Source organism: Aythya ferina, assembly GCF_964211825.1.
Source record: "Aythya ferina genome assembly, chromosome: 16".
Lineage (NCBI taxonomy): Eukaryota > Metazoa > Chordata > Aves > Anseriformes > Anatidae > Aythya > Aythya ferina.
This window is the reverse complement of record NC_140315.1, coordinates 211,561-234,314: the sequence shown is the minus strand read 5'-3', so window position 1 is coordinate 234,314 and position 22,754 is coordinate 211,561. Positions and strand designations below refer to the sequence as shown.

The 22,754-nt window shown below is 49.6% G+C and overlaps 1 protein-coding gene across 4 annotated transcripts in view; it reads right to left on the bottom strand.

Moving 5' to 3' along the window:
• The window catches only part of CDH22 (cadherin 22), a 76,171-nt gene extending 53,785 nt beyond the window's left edge, over positions 1 to 22,386 (bottom strand). Inside the window, exon 1 of one of the 4 annotated variants that reach the window (XM_084538065.1) lies at positions 22,074 to 22,386. The gene's annotated coding sequence lies outside the window, so the exon portion shown is untranslated. The other 3 variants (XM_084538066.1, XM_084538067.1, XM_084538064.1) reach the window with 3 other exon arrangements.
• Positions 22,387 to 22,754: the final 368 nt, after the last annotated feature.

Genomic DNA, 22,754 nt, shown 5'->3' with positions numbered 1-22,754 from the left:
CCACACGTGAGCAGCAGAGCCATAAATAACTAAGTGGGAGCTGCTGCAGCCAGACTCAGCCCCCAGCACAGCATCCTGAGCAGACAGCAGCCCACAGCTGCAGGTGCATGGCACGCGTGCACCCGCAAGGCCACATGCCTGGGCTCTTGCTGTGACAGGCAGCCTTTCATGAACGCAGCAAAGAACTAGGCTCTCACACCACCCTGAGATGCCCTCCCTCCTGCTGCTGCTGCTCTGTCATCCCCGCTTCCCAATTATCAGCACAGCTCCCCCTCTCCTCCCCGCAAGAGCTTGTGCAGTTTGTCGGTGTGTATTTGGCACAGTCGTACTGTACATCATGTTGACAGTAGAAATTACATCCTGAGCTTATGTTTTACACTCTGCACTGTCAGAACTCACCGCAGCCCAGTGATCAGGACAAATTGAATAGCATCCCGTCCGTGTCAATATTTATTTCATTTTACAAATGCAGCCTGATGCAGGGGAAAGAAGGCAGGGGAAGGGGAAGACAGTGGCAGGCAATAGCAGATGAAAGCAGCACTGTCTGATGCATCACAGCCCTGCAGTGTGCTATAACATTGCTCAACATGGCTGCAGTCCCAGAGCTGGGGGAGTTGTGCCACACTAGCCCAGAGCATGCCAATCTGGCCAGGAGCCAGGTAAGTGCCCTGGGAGCTCACAGCATTCCCCATGCCTGCAGCCATGTTGAAAGGTCTGACAGACCAGCATCGTTCCTGAGACAAGCCCTTACAATCATCATAAAACACAGAGCCCAACATCAGCTCTGAAGGATGCAGCAAGGCAGGAGAGCTTTGCATGCCTGGAGGCACTCAGCTTCTCAACGCCCCGTGGCAGAGCATCACCTGCCTGTGCCAGTGCCAGGCCAGCTTCGGTGGACATGAGGAAGCAATGGCTGCAGCAGGAAGGTGGCTGGTCAGAAACAACAGCTCAGCCCCAGTCCCCTGGAGCACAGACATGGCCTTCAAGGCTCGGTTAGCCATGGGCTGGACTCATTCAAACAGGGCATCAGTGACCCAGATCCAGCCAGCCCACAAACACTGAAGGGGCAGACCAGAGCACTGCAGGGACAGCCTGCAGGACGGCTGGCTGCTGCTTCTAGCACAGGAACGTGGACACCCAACCTCAATGCTGGAGACTGGGAGCCTATGGACTCTTACGCTGCCAACTTCTCACGCTCTGCTCCCCACTGGCTTCCAAAGGGCAGAGCAGGCAATGACAAAGGCATTGGGGAAGAGCTGCAGCATTCCTGTATCCCAATCTTGTTGGTCTGGAACTAGTACCTCAGCAGTCATGAGGAAGCCACATTGGTCTAGCACTGCTCCATCAGCTTTGGCACCAAGTATAGCTGCCACACAGGGAAAGTGGACAGAAGGGCATGAGAAGACACAAGGAGGAGGCTGGAGATAGACATAGAGCACAAACACAGCCTTGTCAGCAGTTCACAGCGATGCTTCCAGCAGGCAGGACTACAGCACCTTTGCAGACAACCCAGGACAGGAGTCAAAGAGACAAAAGTTCCTGCTAGGCTCCCCAGCAACCAGCCAGATGTGCATCAGCACTGGAGTGGCAAGAAGAGTACAGCTTCACACACTGGCAGCTTCTTTCCCAAGTACACAAGCCCAGCTGGAGACTCTCTCCAAAGAGGGGGGCAGACCTCCAGCACCAAGCAGACCTCTCCATTCTCTGCCCAGCACCTCCTGAATCAAACATGCCTTTACTCAGGAGCTTAGCAGGCCAGCCTGAAGGGCAGCTCTGCCATCTCCTACACACAGCAACGACGCCAGAGAGCAGGAAGCCCAGCACCACACACGCTCACCAGCCATTTCAGCCACGAGGGAAGAGCTGAGGCCTCCTGCAAGCACAAGCACAACAGCTCTTGGGCCCACACTAGTGCCAGCTCAGAGTCAGCATCCCTGGCCACATGGAGCCCCACCTGGCTCACACCTTGAGCATGGGTGGCATGTCAGTCCAGTCTCAGACAATTCTCCAGGATACGGGACAGCAAAAAGCCTGCAATTACTGTACCAGCAAATTCTTTTCTCATACTGCCTGCAGTGCAGCACACAGCGTGTAACTGCGTCTCCTCCTGTTAAACAGGATTCAAATCCACTTAATGCTCCCTTTCCTGGGAAAAGGAACAGGCTGGCTAGTGCACACTTCCACTATCTGATGCATGGAGGCAATACAAGCACAGCAAGGCTGCTACAAAGCTTTAAGATGGTTCATAATCTCCAGGCCTAGGGCTAAGACATGAACTTGGGCTCTCTGGAGCTCACTTTCTCTACTGGATATTGTAAGACAAGATGAGGCATTAAAAAAAACCAAACAAAAAAAAAAACCAAAAAACTTTTATGAACTTCTCTTTAAAACCCAGAGAAGAAGGAGGAGGCAGTCTTGCCAGACGTGATTCTGTCAACTCCAGAGCAGGCCACATGGACACACATCAAAAATATATACAAGTGTCTGACATCCCCCACACTGCCTCTGATAATAATGCACCTCAGTACCACACCCAGTGTTGACCACTGCACCATGCCCAAGCACCCATCTGTGTGCCCACAGCTCCTTCCTAGCATCCAAGAAGCATTTTAAGAGTACCCCTTTAGGCTGGACAACAAAATAGTCACAGCACACATCAACTTCAGCCCTAGAGATTTAGAGATTTAAAGATTTTCAGCCCTATCAGCTCTGCAGATTTAATACAATATGGACCAACATCACCATCATTCCCTCTGCACCATTACAGCCACGATAAGTGTTTTTGGCTGGAATACATTATTTTGCATCACAAATTCCATAAGTGACATCAACAGTAGGGACAGAAAAGGCGCAGCACGTCCACTCACATCAAGAGTGGTTATGATCATAGCCACTGCACTGGAAGTTCCCCTTCCACAGCAGATCCCATCAGTGACACAGCACTTAAGGTTCAATACTTTGGTGAAACAAAGCTGGAAATCATGTCTGAATAACGTGGTACCAGGGAGAGCAACTGTAGGCTAAACAGGTTGCCACCACTGCAAGCTCTGGAACCCCCCCATAGCATCCCCTCTGCTGAAATTCATGCACAAGGAACACTCTAATTCAGTGCCCTTTCCATAATCTCAACACATTTACCAACCAAGTAATATAGAAATGGCTGGAGATATTGATCTGGATGGCACTGAGTAAAAATGCTGAAGATAAGTGGCCAAGAGATTCAAAACTGTAACTGTAGAGGCTTTTGAAAGAGGATATTTAAATTACTTTTATTTCTGCTTACACAGCAAAAGGTCTTTGTAACCACAGTTACCAGATAAACTTATCCCACGTGCAGGTCCGGACTGTGCAAAGCAATGTTTGATAGCAAGCTGCCTTTCAGCAAGTCTTCTGTCCTGATCCAGAGCACGTGAAATGGGCAGATAATGATATAATGTCACCCTAGCCACAGCTTTGACAACAAGGAAGAAAGTCCATTATACTTAGTGAAAACTTAGCCATGCTTGTTCTTGAAGTAAATCTCTTTGTTTCCTCCTTCTGTTTCCTTGGAATTATTCTCCTAGGGGACTTCTTCCTCTGCTTTTCTTCTCAGGTGAACTTGCTCACAGTTCAGGTAAAGCTCTTTTTCCAGAGGAATTTCTACTTACACAATGCTCAGGACTGTATGACTAAACATCCATTTTCTCCCTTCTTTTTAAGTTGCTTTAATTATTGTCCCCTTTGATGCTGCCTTTTGAAATTCCAATAAAATGGTGCAGCAACTGTCAAAGCAGGACCTATTCATGACCTTTTGACTTCTCATGCTCAGTCACTTTCTGCTATCAGACACACTGGGAGGAACAGTATTTGTTAAATGCTTGCTCTCATGCAAGCAGTCTTTGGAAAAAAAAAAAAAAGTATTTTCAAAGTTCAGGAGATTTTTTCCTCTACATCTTCTTTGGTCCAAGTTTCAAAGAAATTTTAATTGCAAAGAAAATCTCAAAGTCTGCCTTAGGGAAGAGGGTTTTATAGCCATAACGGTCTCGCTCTGCAGCAATTCTTTTCCAAAACGGAATTTTCATGCCTTGTCTACGTGAATACAATGCTTTTAATTTGCCTTTAAAAACAAACTCAGAGGAGGAGAAAGCAAAGACAACTTCCTGTTGCCCTGACTACATATACAATTCGCTCTGCCCAGGCCTGAGAGAAACCACCTCTAAGCCAAGAATGCAAAGAAGGCATGGAGCAGCTCTGTGCCCAACGCGCCCGCAGCCCAGCTGCCACACTGGGCAGAGCAAGCTGCACCCACCAGTTCCCAAGGGCAAGGAGCCAGCTCTGACTAACCAGGCAGAGCGGTCAGTCTCCAAAATAAATTGCTGTCCCAGCTGAGCATGCAAAAGCTCTGCCTCTGGCTGCCAAGGAGAAACCATAGTACCAGAGAGTATTGCTGTCCACATCCAGAGCCTAGAAACTGCCTGGCCCCAGGAACGGCAGCCACTGCCCCCAAAGCCCTAGAGCACAGCAGGTGCTCCCTGTGCCGGGTTCAGCACGGGTGCTGCAAGTGCTTGCACTGCCCATTTGTTACACACAGCTCTGCTAACCCCCACCAGTCCCCCCACTCCCTGGACCTTCCCACCGCTCCCCTCGGGATCCTGCTTGCTGCAGTCACACACACAACACCTAGCACAGGTTCCAAAGAGAGCAGTCAGGGGCGTTTCCCTCCCACTTCCCAGAGAGGAGTTCTCCCCCATCTCACAAATCCCCAGCCAGCTCCAGCAGCCTCTAACACCAGAGCAACAACTCAGCCCCACCTGCCTCCACATCCCTCTGTCAGTTCAATGCAGTCCTAAAGCCTGAGCATAAAGCAGCTCAGGGAGCACCCATCAGCACCAGCACAGCTGGCTGTCGTTAGTATAACACACATGCATTGGCATAGAGCAAAACACATGCAGCGCACACTGCTGCTGCTGCCACCCTGCCAAGCACCGTGCATCTCTGATCCAATGGGAGAGAGTAGGCTGATCCCAAAGGATGATTCAGGGAATCACAGGCCAGGCACTCTTTCCTGTGAACCTGACAAACTGCCTGAAGTACTAACAAAAAAGCAAAACAAAGCACTTGAGCTCTCAGCTATGACAAGGCACAACTACTCTTTGCATAGCAAAGCTGTGTGGCTAGGACCCACTGATTTGCTGCAGAAAGGAAAGGAAACACAAGATATCTGTTCAGGTTCTCGGAGGCTGGTGGAGCAGAATCACTAGCAGAGGCTGCAGAAGAATCAGTTCTCAAGGGCTGAGTGCAGACAAAACCAAGAGGGTAAACACAAAAACAAACAACCACTAAAAAAAAAAAAAAAAAAAAAAAAAAAAAAAAAAGACATGTCCCATTGCCACAAGCCCAAATCTGACAAAGATTGAAAGTGAAAAACAAGCAATGAGTTCAATCATGATCTGCCAGAAAATGCCAAGGGGGCCCATGTAGGAAGCAAAATCCATAAAAGACAGGAGATTATATACTAGCCAAGGCTATTGCAAGAAACTTGTGAAGGACAGCAATGAGCCAGGGGACTGGCCAAACAGCAACTGACAGCAAGTGCCAAATTGGCATTGGCATTATCACCCAAGTGTAGCTGAAAGAAAGAGAGTACAAGGAGACACCATCCCTAGCTGTGCAAGACAAGGTGACATTGCTGATCCTGTAATGCCTGCCTGTAGCACTGGACATCAACTCAGCCACCACACTTCCTGCACATCCCTTCCCTAGGCATGCCACCAAAGGCAGAAAGGGCATCAGAAATCCTTTGCCTCCACAGACCAAGGAGGAGTGGCGCAAGCTACAGGGAAAACATCTGCAGCCACTGGCAGCATCTCTGTGACAGCTGCTGGAGTGGACTACGTTCCACCACGGGCAGAAAGCTTCAGAGGTCAGCACAGGTCTTTGACTTTAGGATTTGGATCTTAGCCACATCTGAAATTTATCCCCAACAAATGACCTGTACAGAGTCAGAGCTTGCATTCCCATCTTTTATGACCCACTGCACTTCATGAGGAGCCAGCAGTGCTCCTATACAGCACGGCAAAGAACAGACACAAACCTCTATTGCCACCACCAGAACTGATCTCCCAAGCACAGTCCAAAGACATGTAGAAACCACCTTCACTTCCCTCACCTCAGGCGAGAGTGCTTTCTGTCAGCATCACTACACCCCACTTACTGCCACTTCTTCAGCACCTGTAAGCCAGCAGAAGTGATGAGAAAGTAACAGCGCAAGCACTGGACTGCCTGAAGCAGGGTGAGTGGAATCAAGGCTGACAGCCCAGACAAGTGGGCATCTGGATAGGAGTTAAAGGACAGATTAAAATAAAAGACACAGAATGGAATTCTTAGACTTTGAAAAATGTGGAAGGAATTGGGTTCTTTTAATCAAATGTTTGGCAGATGTATGAATTATTTATCACTCGATACAGTGTGCTTAAATGGAAAATTGAAGATGTTCACAGCTTTCTTGTCTGCAACTTTCTACCTCCCCTGCAAGTCTCCCCAAATTCCTATGGAGAATAACAAGTGGGTATTATTGAGCCAGAAGGGTTCAAAGCAACTTCCTTCAATTTACTGCTTGGGGTCCGAGGTCAGGCTCAGACTCAATACTCTGGTTAAATAAATACTGTGGCAGGTACCCATCACTCTTGGGAACGTCTTGCTGCTCAGCATTCTTCTTCCCTATATATTTTAATGCTTTTGGTAATTTTCTCCCTGAAAAACTCTGTCTTTATGATAGATGTGATCTCTCTTTCTAGTGTGTATGAGACAAGGGAAGTCTCTTCCTTCAGCAGCATGTTGCCCTTTCTAAGATAAGACCACGGCCATCATAGCATCCACATTGAAGTCAGGAAGTCACAGGGAGAGAACAAGGGCAGTGAAAAGCAGAACAAGGCTTGGGGGATTTTGCACCACAGGTCTCACACCTGCACCTTTAACAGTGCTTTCTGCCAGTAAAACAGGACAATTAAGTCATACACAGCCTAAATCAGAAGCAGACACTGACGTTCTGCTGCTGGTACCTCCGGCCAAAAGCAGCCTGTGAAGATGCAAGGGACTTCCTCAGCACCTCAGGACACGCTCTGCAGCAGTAAACAGCTGTCAGGAAGGTGGAAGAATGAGAGTAATTAGTCTCTTCAACGCCAATTTCAGCCTGATCTTTCACACTTAAGAAAACTGTTCTAATGCTTCTCTTATTTTCAGAGGAGCTCATTAAATAAGAATTAGAAACAAGATAGTAGAACAGATAAGAAAATTGTTTCTGCAACAATAACTTGCCAAAATCCACTGCTCTGCATCTGCACTCCTCAGCGTCCTGATCTACCAGACCTGCCCCTGGAACTTCCACGCTCGGCTGGGCTGACAGCACCACACCACCATGGGTCACTCCAAACCGCGCTGCCATTGCCATCAAACCACCACCACCTGAGCAGTGCTGTCTTGCCTAAACAAAGTCTTTGCTTATATGTTGAAGAGGCAGCTCTAGGCCTAAACTTTTTTTGCTCTCCAGAAATTAATGAGAAACCACAATGGAGAAAGAGAAGGAATCTTAGTACCACAGAAGTTCAGGAACCTGAAGCTGAGCATTGTTCAGTGTTATACCCCAAACAGGAAGCAAATATGCTTTGTTAAGACACAGCATTGCTCAGAAAAATCCACCGCAGTTAGCAGATAACCCTGGTAGCTGAGTCTAATACATGAGAAGCACATATTAGCTATCAGGACTGGAAAAGTAAATCTGAGAGTTGGCTTCTCCAAGGAGGAGGAGGAGTTCCAGTGGGAATTGAGCCACCACAGTTGCCCACCACAGACCAGCTGGAGCCCTCTGAGATCCCTAAGGTTGCACTTCAAGCAGAATCAGGCCAGTAACAAGGTGTTCCCAACAGGGGCCACGAGAGCCTCACAGACTCCAAAGGGGCTCTGAGTTGCCACCCAGGACTCATTCAAAGCAAAGCCCACCTCACCCTCAAAAACACAGCTAGAAGAAATTTGACCCTCTTGTTGGAGACCTGCAAGCTGGAGCAAATGGGCCAGGTCTCTAAGTAGGCAATCCTCACAACACACTGCTCACCGGTAAATAAAGGCTTTCTCCAATCTGTGACAGACTAAAAGGTTACTACCTCCGTGTAAGCAACATACAGACAACAGCAATAGGCTAAATTTTGCATTCAATCATTAATGATAGATGTATTATTTATTTGGAATCATTGCTTCATTCTCTTAATTACAATACCACTACCAGCTTCTGAGGATGTGCACCACTTGGAGTAAGACCCTTTCCAGAGTAACATCAGCTGCAGGGTAAGTGCTATTTCACTTCCCCAGGAAAAAGAGGCAAGGTTAGCCAAAGGCTGTTCACTGCCATGCAGATACCACAAGGTCACGTACACTCTGGATGGATGACATTTGGCACTCCTGCATGCTGCCAAATGTTCAGAGGGAGCTAGTAAAACCACCTATTGGCCCCCAAAAGCTCACTTGCCAGATTTAGAAAAGACTGACCCAGCTCCCTCTTGTATTCCACTCCCCACCCCAGCCCTGCTTGCACCCATAACTCCACTTCTCTGCTGCAAGAAGATGGAAACATCAGAAGGTTATGCCAAATCCATTGGCCAGGTCAACACTTGCCCAGCACTCACGCAGCCCTAGCATCCCAGAGAAGAGAGAGTGCGTGGGAACCGGCCTGCTGTGGGGCAGTGGCCCCTTCTGCCCAACACTGCCACAGCCCTGGACTTTTCCTCTCCACCCTTCCAGGCACACAGACAAAGGCAGAGGTGCCCCAATATCACCACTGCGAAAACAACTGCAGGCAACAAACAGAAATGACAAAAGTCCTTTCCCTGGAGAAACCAGTCCCAAAGGCATGAGGCTGAATCAGGAAGGAAACATGGTCACGCTACAGACACACACACAAAATAAATAAACAAAAAATTCACACTAATGCAAAACCAGAAGCTTTTAGCATCCTGTCCAGTAAAATCAAATTTTTATATCCTTCCATGCCCAATAAATTCTGCTCACAAAGAACAAGGAAAAAAAAAAAAAAGGAAATAAAAGCCTTGATAAATGCTGGAAGAGCAGGGAGCTCACACCGACTCCCAGCCCAGCGTAGCTCCTGGATAATCTAGGCAATAGTTTATTTTTCTCTCCCGTATCATTTTCCCAGCTTGATCTCTACTGTCGCAGTATGATGGTTTCACCCCATTAGCCTTGCTTAAAAAAGTGATCCCAGGACTGTGAGTGTTATTGCCCACATAAATCAGGAGGCTTTGAATACGGAGCACCTTTAAATAAACAGCTGATGGAAGTGAAGTTCCGGGATCATTATTAATAGCTTTTCATTTCTGTGTCCGCTGTGCTGTGACATTCTTTCCCAGCAGAAAGCCTCCGCTTCCTATCCCCAGTACATCTGATCCCATGAGTCCTCCAGTCAGAATGAATGACTGTACCTTTTTGTTAATTGCATAGCCCGTTCCACAAACTGAATACTAATATTAACTAGCAAGAGAAGGAGAGTTCACAGAGCGGGAGCAAGAGGACAGTTTGAAGACAGGCACGCCAGCCCCACTGCCTTTCCCTGCGCACAGGGTGAGAACTGCTCAGCCTCTTGCTTCCCCCTAAGCAAGGGAAGATCCTAGTGCTTCCAACACACCAGTAAACCCCACAACAGGTCACAAGAGCCCACTCCATTTCCAGATAGTCTGCCTGGGGAGCATGCCCTACCTACACTGGCAGGAACACTAAGGTTCCCCTGCTCCACCACACTTTGCACATGCCCCTCCAAACAGAATGACACCTTTTGCTCTCCTCATTGCATGCAGCTCCTGGCCAAGGCCAAAGGGACACAGACCCATGGAGAGGCAGCCACTCCAGAACAGCCCTGTCAGCACTTACAGGTACAAAGACTTCACCTTTACAGACCCACCAGTCTTTTTTCACTAGCATGCCTTGTCTAGCGAGGAATCACTCTCCTCCCTCCACCCTCAGCAGTTAGGGGGCTCTCAGACAGCTGCAGTCAGGTGCACAGCAGCACAGAGCTGATGGGAGTTCCAATTGCCACAGACTGATCTAAGGTCAGCAACAGCAACTGGAGAAAGGCAAATCACCCACTCCCTTCTTACAGGTTGATGAGCCTGGGATAGACTACAGACCTCATCAAGAGGTCTTGGCCACCTGCTCTGGAGGCAGCCTGCTTTGCTGTCTGCTGCCAGCACTGGCATACACGCTCCTACTCCAGATTCCTGAAACCTTCAGGGCTAGGACCCATGCAGAGTTACCAATGCCACTACATCAGCAAGTGACATCATGGCTCAGGCCCTGTGGTTCGGAAGGGAGACCAAGTTTCTCATTTGAAGAGTGTTCAGGCTGGCTGAGCCACTTGCCCGAAGAAAGGAGAAGAGTGACGTGCTGTTTCCTGATTTCAGAGTTGTTTCCTAGCTTAAGTCTAAATCATTGATAGATCATGATGGACTAGCTGAGCAGAGCCATTACTTTTGAGAAATCAACAGGAATACCTTGGGTTTCTGGTTATGATTCAGCAAAACAGATACAGTACTAGCCTTCCCTCTGCAAGGAACTCTGACAATTTTGTCAGGTGAAAAATAAAATTTGATTCCTCCTACACCCTTTCCAGCATTGTATTTGCAGACTGTGAACCAACATCCAGCAGTCACTTAGGACATTTCTGTAGAGGAAGTATAGTGGGCACCACATATACAAAACAAGACAGCCGCAGTGTGTCACTAGAAATGCTGCTTTCCATCTGCCAGACTTCAGCATCCCATTGAAGTATCAGCTCTTAGCAGAGGCCAAATATGCAAATTGCAATTGAAAAGGTGAACATTTCTGAAAGCTCAACACATGTGAACACAGCAGATTAGAACAGAATCTACAAGTAGCTTCAGTTTTATGTCACTACCAAACCAACGTTGCAACGAGGAAGGAACAAAATGGAAGCTCTGGGAGCAACTGCTCTGCTCAGTACAAGCGATAAAGGGAGATTAATTGGCCAATTCATCAAACAGGCATAAGGGTTCAGTGCTTTAATGTTGAACTCCATCAAACAGGAGACCTGCATCTTCACTTCTGACATTCCAGGATGGACACAGGACACGGCGTGGGGTTTTGCACAGGTCAAATTTCACAATCAAACCCTTTGCCTCTGACAGTCCTGGCAACAGTGAGACTATGGGAATCTGCTCTCTCCAGCACACAGGCTTTGAAGGGTCTTTCCTGATGTGTCTGCACAAAGCAGGGACCTTGAGGCCTTGTATGTAGGTTCTAATGTTATTGTTATCAAAAGAAATAAAGAAGGACATGGTGAGGTGAGAAGCAGCAAAGCAGCCCAGGGAACAAAGGGAGAAAGAGAAAGACATTACAGTAGCAATGGGGAAGACAGAAAAGCAAATGGACAAAGTGCATGTGAAAGAATAGAGCCAAGGAGAAATATGCATACACGTGAACAGGCAGGATCGTGTTGGAACACGTGAGTATACATGCGCTCAGGAGGGGGCACAGAAACCCACGTGGGCAGATGCAGTCATTTGCGCTCTGAGTCCTTCAGACCTACTGCACATTAGTAGCCTTGCACCGCTTCAGCAAGGGTCCTCCCCTGGAGCTGGTGGTAGAGCTTACCCCTCCCCCCCCGTGCATATACAGGACTCCTGTAACCCACTTTGCCCCATCCAACACACGTCCCAATAGCCACCCTGTACCAGTGACAGTAAAAATCTTCACAGCTAAAAACAGGAAAAGCTTACCAGGCGTGCCTACTCCCTCCCCAAAGCAGTGGCATGCTTGAAAGGGGGAGAACTACCAGCATACGTGTATGCAGACACTCCTGCTTGCCCACATGCAGACTTGGCTTTCTCTGGCTTTGTTATTCTCACACACTGTGTTTGCATCCTGCTGTCCTTATCATTACATCACAGACCCTTGCTCTCTCTCTCCCCCCTTATTACCTTAGCTGTTTCACTTCCTCCTCCTTCTCCACACTCCTCTTTAGCTTGTTTGATGACAGTCATGGTAGAAATCATGCACAAAGCCCCCAAGCTCCTAGTTTGTGCCTAAACAGGAATAGGGACACACAGAGCCCAGCACCTCCAACACAAGCAGTCAGATGCAAAAGTACTGAAATCCTGAATTGCATTCCCAGCCTCCTCACTGGCAGGGCAGCAAGAGAAGCTGGAAAGTCCTTGACTCTGTGTAAGCACTGCTTTGCAACAACGAAGAGCATCAGTGTGCCATCACCACTGTTTTCATCAAAAACCCAAAACACAGCATCCTTTGAGTTTCCTTTGAGTAAGAAAATTAACTCCATCACAGCCAAAACCATGATACACCCCTACACCAGCCATGCAGCGCTACTCTCCTGCATGCACAGGAGAAAAGTAGTCCCCAAACCGCCATCACTCCTAACACAAGGGGAGGTAAGCATCAAACTCTGCAAAAGCTGGCTGAAGTCAACTAGGAGCACTACAACACGTTAAAACGTGTTTGTGTTCTCCTCTCCAAATAACAACCCTTCTCAGGTTGCTGAGCTGGCAGCAGCCTCAGACGGAGTTTTGGGAATCCAAAGCCAGGGTCCAGACAAAAGGCATTCTCCTCCACGGAGGACTTGGGAGCTGTACATATCTCCTGCCACCCTTCTCTCCCATCAGATCTCATGGTGAATTGACACCAATATTCACACCTGAACGTGAAGTAGCTGTGATTCAAGAATAAAGCAACTAGTCACAGCTGCCTTGAGCAGCACCGATACTACACTTTCAAGAGGTTCAGGACTGAAACAGATACAAACGCTAGATCTGTCCAGTCCTCAGCTCCCTATGATGGGGCACACCAAAAACACTGGCTCACAAGTCATTTTCCTCATCTTGGTGCATAGAGAGACAGCCAGTCCTCAAAAACAGAAACATAAAACTTTATAAACTTATCACTTTACCCAACAGATAGTAAAGGAGAAAGAAAAACTATCATTACTTTTTCTAAATATACTTGGGGGGCACCAGATAGGGAAAAAAAAAAAAAAAAAAAGAAGAAAAAAAGATGAGTCTTAGTACCATCCTTTGAGCACTCACAAGGAAAATGTACGTACTGCCTTGTGGAAGCCAGGACAAGGCAGCACACCCCACCCCTGCTTAAGCCCAACTCTGCTATGCTTTAAAACAAAGGCCCTCCAGCCTAGTTCTTCACAGTCCCTCCCTCTCATTTCTATTTTGCAGCAGACAGCTTTTAACAACCAGGACAGTTCTTGGCATAAGCAATACAGACTTTAGCTGCAGGATTTCCTGGTTCTGGGACAGCAGAAGGTTCAGAAAAGACCTCCTCAGCAACATCAAGCTGGACTGAATTCGGTGCCCAGAAACCAAAGAGAGAGAGATTCAGCAGCGGCCACATACCCCTAAGAGTCGTCACAGGTCAGATACTATCCATTCCAGCTCCACCACTGTGATCAACTGAGGCTAATTTGCAACAGCTGAGGTAGCAACTCACTGCATGCATGCTGCCCTGCTCTGAGGCTTGTTTTCTGGTGCTGTTTTCTCCCAATTTGTTAATCACAACAGAAATGCGACTGACAGCATCACAGGCAGTGGCATGCCTTTGCCTTCAGATCCCCATGGCAGAGGCTGTATCTCCCACAGGTATGAAAAGGGCTCCTTGGCAAAGGTCACCAGGCAACTTCCTACAGTACAGGCACCCAAAATGGTATGCAAAAAAAAAAGTGTTTGAGTCCCAAAACACACTGCAGCATCACCTCTGGCCATGTTCACTGCCAGAGCAGAAGAAGCCAGATCAACCCTGTTTCCAGTGCATTAACCAGAAAGCAGCAGCCATGTCACAGTATGAATTTGCAACTGTTCTTGTACAGTGCTTTGAGCCTCTCAGTCCTGTAGGAAGGAAGCAGCATTGTCTGCCAGCACAGCATCCAGGACTAGGCAGGATTAACCATGATGTCAGACTTCACAACCCCAGATCCAGCTCATAAACTTTTGTCTGCCTTTGCTAAACCCTTGCCAAGTCCTGGGCAAGGCAAAGAAAGGCTTTGTCTACTCCTGCAGGGTCAGCCACAAGTCCCTGGTGGCTCGCAGTTGCAGCCCTAGTGCAGTAGGTGTTTGTGGCTTGCCTACAGCACATCCAGCTGACCCAAGTACCAGCATCAATGCCACCCGTACCTGCCATAAAGGCCGTTTATGCCTTGCACATCCCCCAGAAACTATGCCAGATCAAACCTGCCCAAAGGTTTACCTGATCCAAACTCAGGTGGCGACACGGAGGGGAGAGATTTGGGGACAGCACGGTCACTTCCCAGCCTCTGCAAACCTAGCTGAGCCATTGTCCAGTGGAGGATCCTGCTCCTAATCTCATCTCTCGCAGCACCTTTCAAATTAATTCGTTAATTGGTGTGTCAGGCTGTGCATATGAAAGGAGGATGCATGGCTCCCTCTGCCGGCACGCGGCGCCCCACGCCCTCTCTTCCCCAAAAGCCGAGGAAGCGCCGGCCCGGGCCCCGATCGCCTCCAGCCACAGGCCCGGCAGCGCCTCGGGGGTCCCAGCCGCGGCTCCGGGAAGGCTCCGGCACCCTGCCTTCGGGCTGTGCTGCTGGAGCTGGAGTTCTGTCCTGGAAATAGCGTGCACCAGGGGAACAGCCGAGGAGGGCCCCTGCAAAGGGGTGTTCAGCTGACTTGTAGAAGTTTGAGCAGGGATGGAACTCCCTAAGGGCTCTGCTGATGGTCAGCTATTCCTACCTGCCTGCTATCAAAAGGTTCTGCCATATTTCACAAGTGTGAAGCTGGCCAACCTCTGAGAGTTGGCAACATCTAGCTCCTGAAGGAACCACTAACCTGTATGTCCTTGACCTTCCAGGCTCCAGCAATGGGAGAGAAGCCCTCTCCCACACACACAGCAGTCACCGATAGCCATGCGTCTTTCCAAGACCATGTCAAGGGGGAAGAGAAAGTATTGTTACACTTCAAAAAAGGAATAGTAAAAATCCAAAAGAATCCAAAGCCAAGGGTAACGCTAGAGTTTAGTTGCTGAGGATGAGGGGGTGGTAGTGACCTATATCAGAATATAAATCTAATTTGCTCACACATGCCCAACTCAAAGCATGCCTCTCTAAAAAGGACAACAAGGTGCTGACTGGGGAGAGGAGGAGGTGCTCAGTTTAGGAGCCACCTTTAATGACAAGGATTACTGGAGAAACAGCATTTTGGGGATTTCAGATTCCAGGAAGCAGATGCAGCATGAGCAGAGGGAGATAATCCCAGTGTGACAGAGATACAAGGAAGTAGGACCAGGAAAGGCTGCGCAGCATCCGCAGGCACACAGAAACCACGTGTTGGACCCTGTGAATCCCCATCACAGGGAAACCCCCCCCATAACCATACCCATAGCCAAAAGAAGTGGACAGAACAAGGGCCTGGCCCAGGACTCCCAGCACCTTTTCTGTCCTGTGATGGCTAGGCCATGAGGGTTTCTATGACTCTGGCGCAGCCAAACCCTCAGCTGTCCCTTCCAGACCCTGGCCAATGTGGTGACTCAGTCCCAAAGGAGATGTCTCAGGAGCCTGCTGCCCCCAAACCTGCCAACTGATAGCAAGAGCCTCTGTCCTGCTCGCAGCCCACCAGCAACCTGCCAGCAAGCAGGCAGCCAGGGGAATCCAGGCTCTTCTGGGAAGGCAGAAGGGAGGCACTGAGGGGACAGGAGGGAACAGACACAGGATGCTTCTCCCCCACAAAAACCTAACTGCAGGACTTTGCAGGTGGGCACAGGGACCTCAGAGCTCACATCTGCTAGGGCCTGCCTGTGCCCAGCTCCTGAAAGCAAAGCCACAAGGAAGGGCAGCAGGGGACAAGAAAGGACTGGGGACAGATAGGGCTCCCACAGAAGCCATGCTGAGCTCCCAGGTGCTGCAGCACAGAGCACCACAGGTCAGGGCTTTCCCTGTTGCCCGTCACACAGGGGAAGGGCCACATCCTGTGAGGTGGCAGGTGCAGTTGGCCAGGCAGAATGAGCCTCTCCTGCTGTGCTGAGACCAGGACTGTATCACACATTCCTGCTCCAACTCAGTCTTGCAGTCAAAATCTCAAGGAAATTGTAGTTTTCTAAAGCAGTGTTTAAATCCTATACTTGCTCATGCAGCTGCTATTTCCAAATGTCCCACATCCTTGACTTGCAGGGTATATATACTTTTCCATTTCCATGCACACACCACTGTGTATCTGTGCCCCTTTTTGTGCATGGGCTTCTGCTAAAAGGAGTTTGCTGCTTTTGAGACTCTCTATTTATTGCCCAGGATGTTTCTATGGAGACTCCCACCATTGGCTGCAAAAGGCTTCTGGCCATCAGCAGCTTCAGGTGAGGGCCTCAAGCTTCACATCACCACCGGTTGTTATTGCTATCGGCTACAGCTAGTTAGGAAAAAATTAACAAAACCTCACCTGATGTAGCAATGGTGAGTGATGTAATGTTGTGAGTAAAGAGGAGTGGTCCTGCATTTGTTTTCCTTCATTGTTCTCTGGAGTACTGTAGCAGGGAAGAGCAGAAAAGAGGGATAGGGGTGTCTGGACAAAAGGGGCTGGACAAACAGTTCTGCTTTTGTGATTCCTTGAAGTATTTCCTAGTCAGCAAGTTTTACACAACTGCTGTAGCCTTGGAGCACAGGGCCACTTCACCCTGTACAATGGCTGGCCCTGGCACACTGCTCCCCAAGCCAGGGCCAGCATGTTCTCAGTTCTGTTCAGTGAGCACCTGGCTAAATGCTTCTACAGAGCAGCCACAGACTTATGGCTGTTGCTGACAAGCACCAGGCCCAGCATCACCTCCATCTTACCCACAGCTTCCCTCCATTATCAGCCAGTCAGTGCCAGATTCAGCATGGGGGACAGGCAAGGCTGTTCCCCATATGTACAGCAGACCCTGCACACAACAGTTTGACAATAGTGCTAATAGGCACTTTGCCCAGAATATCAGTCCTGCAGTGTGTGAACTAAACCACAGGTCTCTTACAAGTGATCCCAAATTAGAAGGTGAAGTACAGAGTACAGTCAAAACTAAATGAGCTCTACTGGGCTTATTTTCCTCATCTCCTTGCTGGCACTGCCACAGCCAATGTGAGGGGCAAGAACATAAGTAAAAGCAGGGCAGGATTAAGGGGCACAGCATGCAGGGAGAGAGTGAGGACACAAGGGCAGATTTCTCACAGGCAAAAGAAGCAGGGCAGGACTGTGAATCCAGAGAAGTGCTGTCTCCTTCTGAAAAAATGTCATTAGATTTAAATGAATCTTATAGCCTTCACTCGTGCTTAGTGAGCTATCCTAAAATCAGGCACCCAGGAGAAAGGAGACTCTTTCTGGAAAGCACTTTGATTTTCAGCACTGCTAGTAGGTTTAGCAGTAGTGATCCAGTCCAAACCTAGCCCTTGGATTGCAGTGCGGATGGACCAGCTTTGGGCTAGCTGCCTTTCCTGTGCAGCCAGGGCTGAGCTATCCCAGTTTCAAGAGGGAAAATGCAGGGACCACACTTTAGCAGGGTCTGTCCTCCAATTTTTGTTCAAAGAAGCCTTATAGGATCTCTGGTGAAGACTGCCTGACAGCACCAGGGCTGCCTCTCCATACTACCATGAGGCAGAGGGGCACCGGCAGAGCAGGCACGCCAAAACCTGAGGTTTGGAGATAAAAGCCGAGCCCAATCCACTGAGGCACAGGCAGCCTCAGACCAACCTTTGCACTCTGAACAGCCTCCTCATGCTCCCACCTTCCAGTAGTATCACCTGTCCTGGTTTGACTTACCATGCACCAGGCAACATTAACAGCAAAGGGAGCTCCGCTGCAGCAGCAGCAGGCTCCACGTCCAGCTGCCAGTTCCCACATGTTAATGACCATGGTGTCCCACAGGCCCTCGGAGGAAGGTTCTATAATGCTATCAAAGAGCTGGAGACATCCATTTGCAGGGAGAATTCAAACCACAATGCAAGGGGATCACAGGAACAACATCATAAAGACCCACAGCTTCCACAGTTAAAGAGAGAACCTACACCCTCTGCAGGCATCCCAGCCGGCCGTGTGGGATTGGCAAAGGCAAATATTGCTGAAAAAGACATCCAGACATTGCACCACAGAACGCACAAAAAAGCGCCATCCAACAGCCCTTCTCCAACAGGATAACACAGAAGTATCTCCTCTCAACCACAGCAGGAAGGAAGGAAAGAAGGAAAGAAGGAAGGGAGGAAGAGAGGAGAGGGAGGGAGGGAGGGAGGAAACAGAGGCCAGAAGGCCAGAGTAAGGTAAAGTCCAGACTAGTCTCTGGACACAGGGTTGTTGTAAAGGATAAGACTAAAAATAAGTGGAATGTGCTGTATTCCTTTTACAAGCTTTGCAAATAATAATATGCCAACAATAAATGCAAAAAGAATTGTGATTCTGGTGGAAGGGTCTCTGCAGTGGCTACTGGTGGGATGAGAGAGTCTCTTGCTGCCCTTCCACAGCTCTCTAAAGTAGAAACCAACACTCAAACAGGATGTAGCTGCAGACACAGGCGTCCCTTAGAACTGAGCAGGGAGCAGGCACCCAACTCATGCCAAGTGAATGGGTGGGTCCCAAATCCCTGAAATGAGCTCTCCATAGCCCAAGTCTGCGCAAGACCAGGGGAAGATGACAGGCAGCACTTCGCTGACCAAACCCTCCCAGGAAGACTCAGTTTTTCTGCTGGGGTGGAGCAGGGGCTCTGCTTCACAAGCAACACATCTCACAGGGACAAGCAGGCATGCGAAGACAGAGCCCTGCAAATGCTAGAGTAGCCCAATGCAAGGGGCAGAGCTGTGTGCACCTGCCTGCAGCCCAGGGCACAGCCACACAGACATCACCAAGGTAACATGGGGGGAGCCCTCTGGATGGAGAGCAGAAGCTAGCAGGTGCCAAGGGTGCAGGGCAGGATACTCTCGGGGCTACAAGCAGGGTCCAAGGCAAAACTGGTAACATCCCTCCTTGTCAGTCACCCTTCTCTGTAATGGACATGCCACGGAATAAAGTGGTGGTAGAGACAAAAGTGATCCCGGGAACAGCAAGGTGCTCTACACCATGTCCACCTACTACCTCAGGCAAGGAATCTTGTTGGGACTCACACCCACCAAATTTCTACATGCAAATTTACAAAAAAGCAGATCATTCAAAATGGGCTGTGCCTCAGGACATATGTGGACTTATCTGCAGAGAAGCGTCACTCCTTGTAAACCTAAATACAGTTGCATAACCACATGGTTAAAAGATATTGACACATTCATACGTGGTTGTATTCTACATACAAATCCTGCTTAGTGACCTGATGGCAAAAGAAAACAAGCATCACCGCACTATTTCTTCTTCAATATGTTTTACTTTAGTCTTCAAATATGGGGTTTCAGAGTATAAAAATAATTATTTGAAAATTATGCAATTATATTTCAAAGGAATAATGTCAGATTGAATCCATCTAAAGTTCAGTTTTGTTTCAAAGCTTTTATGAACAATCTAATCCTTCTAATAAAATAAAGTCCATGGGTAGCAAAAGGGATTGCAAACAAACATTCTCCCACTGTCTTTGTAACCAAATTTAGCTACCATGGGCTAGTGCTGAAGAACATGAAAGTAAAAATTGCTAGGAAAAAAGCCTGATATCTTAATATCATTGTAAAAGTGAAAGGAAAAAAAATCTCATAAGACAGCATACACAAAATATAGAGCAAATTATGCCCCTATTCTGAGGATCCTTACACACGAGCAAGGAACTATGGCTTTTTAGGTGTTACTACATTTTAATTCATGAAAATATCATGCTATGCTATTTCATAAAGAGCTAGGAAAAATAGAATTTTACATTATTTTTAACTTAACAACAATCTTTTTTTTTTTTTTTTTTTTCTGGAGACCTGATAGCTTCTTTTTAAAAAGAGTTTTAAAATTGACCTTGTTTCAGTAGCCACTTGTCTGTTCTAGATATGAAATCACTGTATCATATCATAAGGTGTCAATGCACCAAAAAGCCAAAAGTTTTTTTTTTTTTTCTTTTGACAGGAACAAAGCTGGTTCTTTTTTTGCCTATGAAACACAGCACATACCATTTTCTTTCATAAGCCCACCAAGTTTGATGCTTTGTTATTCAGCAATCAGCATTTCACAGAGTCCAAGTCTTACTTACTCTGACCCCCCCCCCACCTCACTGGAGCAGAGAGATGTACGCAATACAGAAGTCAGTATAGAATCTGGGCCAGCTTATTCAGATTTTAGTAGACTCTACCCTGTGCTACTCTCAGGGTCCTGTCAACATTTTCAGGGATTTCATCAATGAACAGCAGAACCACCTTTTGGCCTTGAACACAAGTAAACGCAGTATCAATACACAAAAACTGTTTCAGACTCTTGTTTCCATTTTCCCCTGCTATGTGATACCCAAAGCCAGAGAAGCAATTTATTCTCAGCCTTTGAAAACTGATGTGCCAGGATCATGATCTCCAACCCTGATAAGTGTTCACTGCACATACTCCTTACCCAGTGCTCATGAAAAAAGGTGGCCAGCATTCACCAGCCTTGTAAGGGAAAACCTAGCAAAGCCTGGTCTCTGAGCTGGGCAAAAGATCTGCCAGTGCAGAGTCTGCAGGCTTCAGCCATTGTCTGAAACTTATGTCCTCTGAAGGGATAGAAACAGGTCCCAAAGTAACAGTCATCACCCAAGATTTCCTTGGCAGCATGCAAGACTATAGTACCGACTGTTGTTGGAACGTATGGTATTTTAACAGCATAGTACTGAGCCAGCAGCAGAGACAGAGGGAGACACATCTCATTCCACAAGCCATGCAAAGAAGCCCCGGAGAACCAGAGCTTTGGTGGAGCCATTCTTCTTAGCCTTCTCAGGTCCAAAGCCTTCCCTGAGATGCATTGTGCTGTCTTAGGAAGTTATGTCTGAACTCTGAGCCTGCCTCTCCTTGCTGCTATCCACACCATCGACTCCTTGCTGCTATCTACACCATCATCCCTATAACTGGTATTGTTCATGCATAAAATGAGGTTAGATGAAAAGACAGCACAGATTTCCCCAGATTGTACAACTGAATGTTACAGATGTCAGAAATCAAACAAAAGGAGAACGGAGGCATCTACTCCATCTTTCCTTCCCCTGCTGGCACAGAGAGTGACTGTGGGAGCCTGGCTGCCACAGGACGTGCTCCTAGGACGCTCGGCAAGAAGCATTTAGTGCTGACAGCTCTGGGCCTGGGTGAAATGCTGTGGAGGAACAGACGTGGCTGCAGCGCTTGCCCCCAGAAGGCCTGTGCACAACCATTTGGGAACCATTTAAATTAGGAAAGTGCCAGTTTTAGCACAGTTATTTTTAGTTTGTTGTTAGGAAAAAAAAAAAAAAAAAAAAACAAAAAAACGGGGCTCCGCAAAGAGAGGTGTTACCCTGCCTGCTAAAAGGACTTGGGCAGGACTCCTCAAGCATCTCAGCTACACGTTCACACACATCTCTGAGCAAAGCCTCTGTGGAAACTAGCAGGGAGGGCTCTGTCTCACTAAGAAAAAATGTGGAGATCATTCTTGGGTAGGAAGGAGCCCAGAGAGGCCGTTTTCAGATACCACCGGTTTAAAAAAAAAGAGCCGCAGCGCTTTAAGCTCCCGAGCCTTTTATCGAAAGGTATGCTGAGCCATGCAGCTGACGGAGCTGGTGCCAGAGCCCCGGGTACCACGCGTTAACCACGCCGGCAGGGATGCCCCAGGGCGCGTAAGATGCACGGCTTCGCCTGCCCTCCGAACCGAAGCCAACGCTGTCGTCCCAGCGCGAGTCCCGGGGCAGCCCCGGGGTGCCGGCGCCGTGCGGCCCGAGGTGGCGGACCCCCGGCCGCAGCCCGCGGTCCCGGGCCGCCGGGGGCAGGGCCGAGCCCGCACTCACCTGCGGGGAGCGCCCGCCGCAGCCCCGCCGAGCGGCACCAAAGTTTGCGGCGCGGCGAGGGACGGGGAAGTTGGGCGCCCCCGCGGTGCCCGCCCCGCCGCCCGCCGAGCCCCGCCGCCCGCGCCCGCTCTTACCTGGGGCGGCGGCCGCGGCGGCCCCCCCGCGCGGGGCGCCCGGCCTCCCGCGGCATCCTGCGCGGCGGCGGCGGCGGCGGCGGCGCGTCCCCCCGGCACGGAGCGGCTCCCCGGCAGCCCCGCGCGGAGCGGAGCGCAGCCTCGGCTCCGCGGGCAGCACGGAGCCCCGACCCGCGGCGGCGGCGAGCGGAGCCGGCTGCTGGCACCGGGCGGGCACGGCGCGAGGCGGGGCGCGGGCGGCGGGGTGTGTGGCGGGGGATGCATGTGCGGCGAGAGCCGCCTTCCTCCCCCTCGCCTCCCTCGCTCCTTCCTTCCCTCCTTCCCTGCCAGCTCTGCCCAGCCCAGCCTCTGCTGGAGACTCTGAGAATGCAGCGCCGGGTCCCCGCCCGGGACCGGCCCCGGGGTCCCGCCCCGAGGACCGGCGCGCTCCTCGCCTCGGGAACCTGCCCCGGCTGCCCCAAGGACCCACCCCTGCCCTCGGGGCCGGCCATTTCCCGGCCCTGGGGACCAGCCGCCCCTCCCTTCCCCCGCTCCCCCCCCCCACGGGCTGCCTCGACCCTCGGGAGGGCTGGGGGACGCCGCCCGGACCGCGCGCCCGTGCCCCCACCCTGCGGCTCCGGCAGCCCTGGGACCTTAGCCGCGGGCACCCGCATTGCCTCCACCGACCCCAGTGCTGTGCTT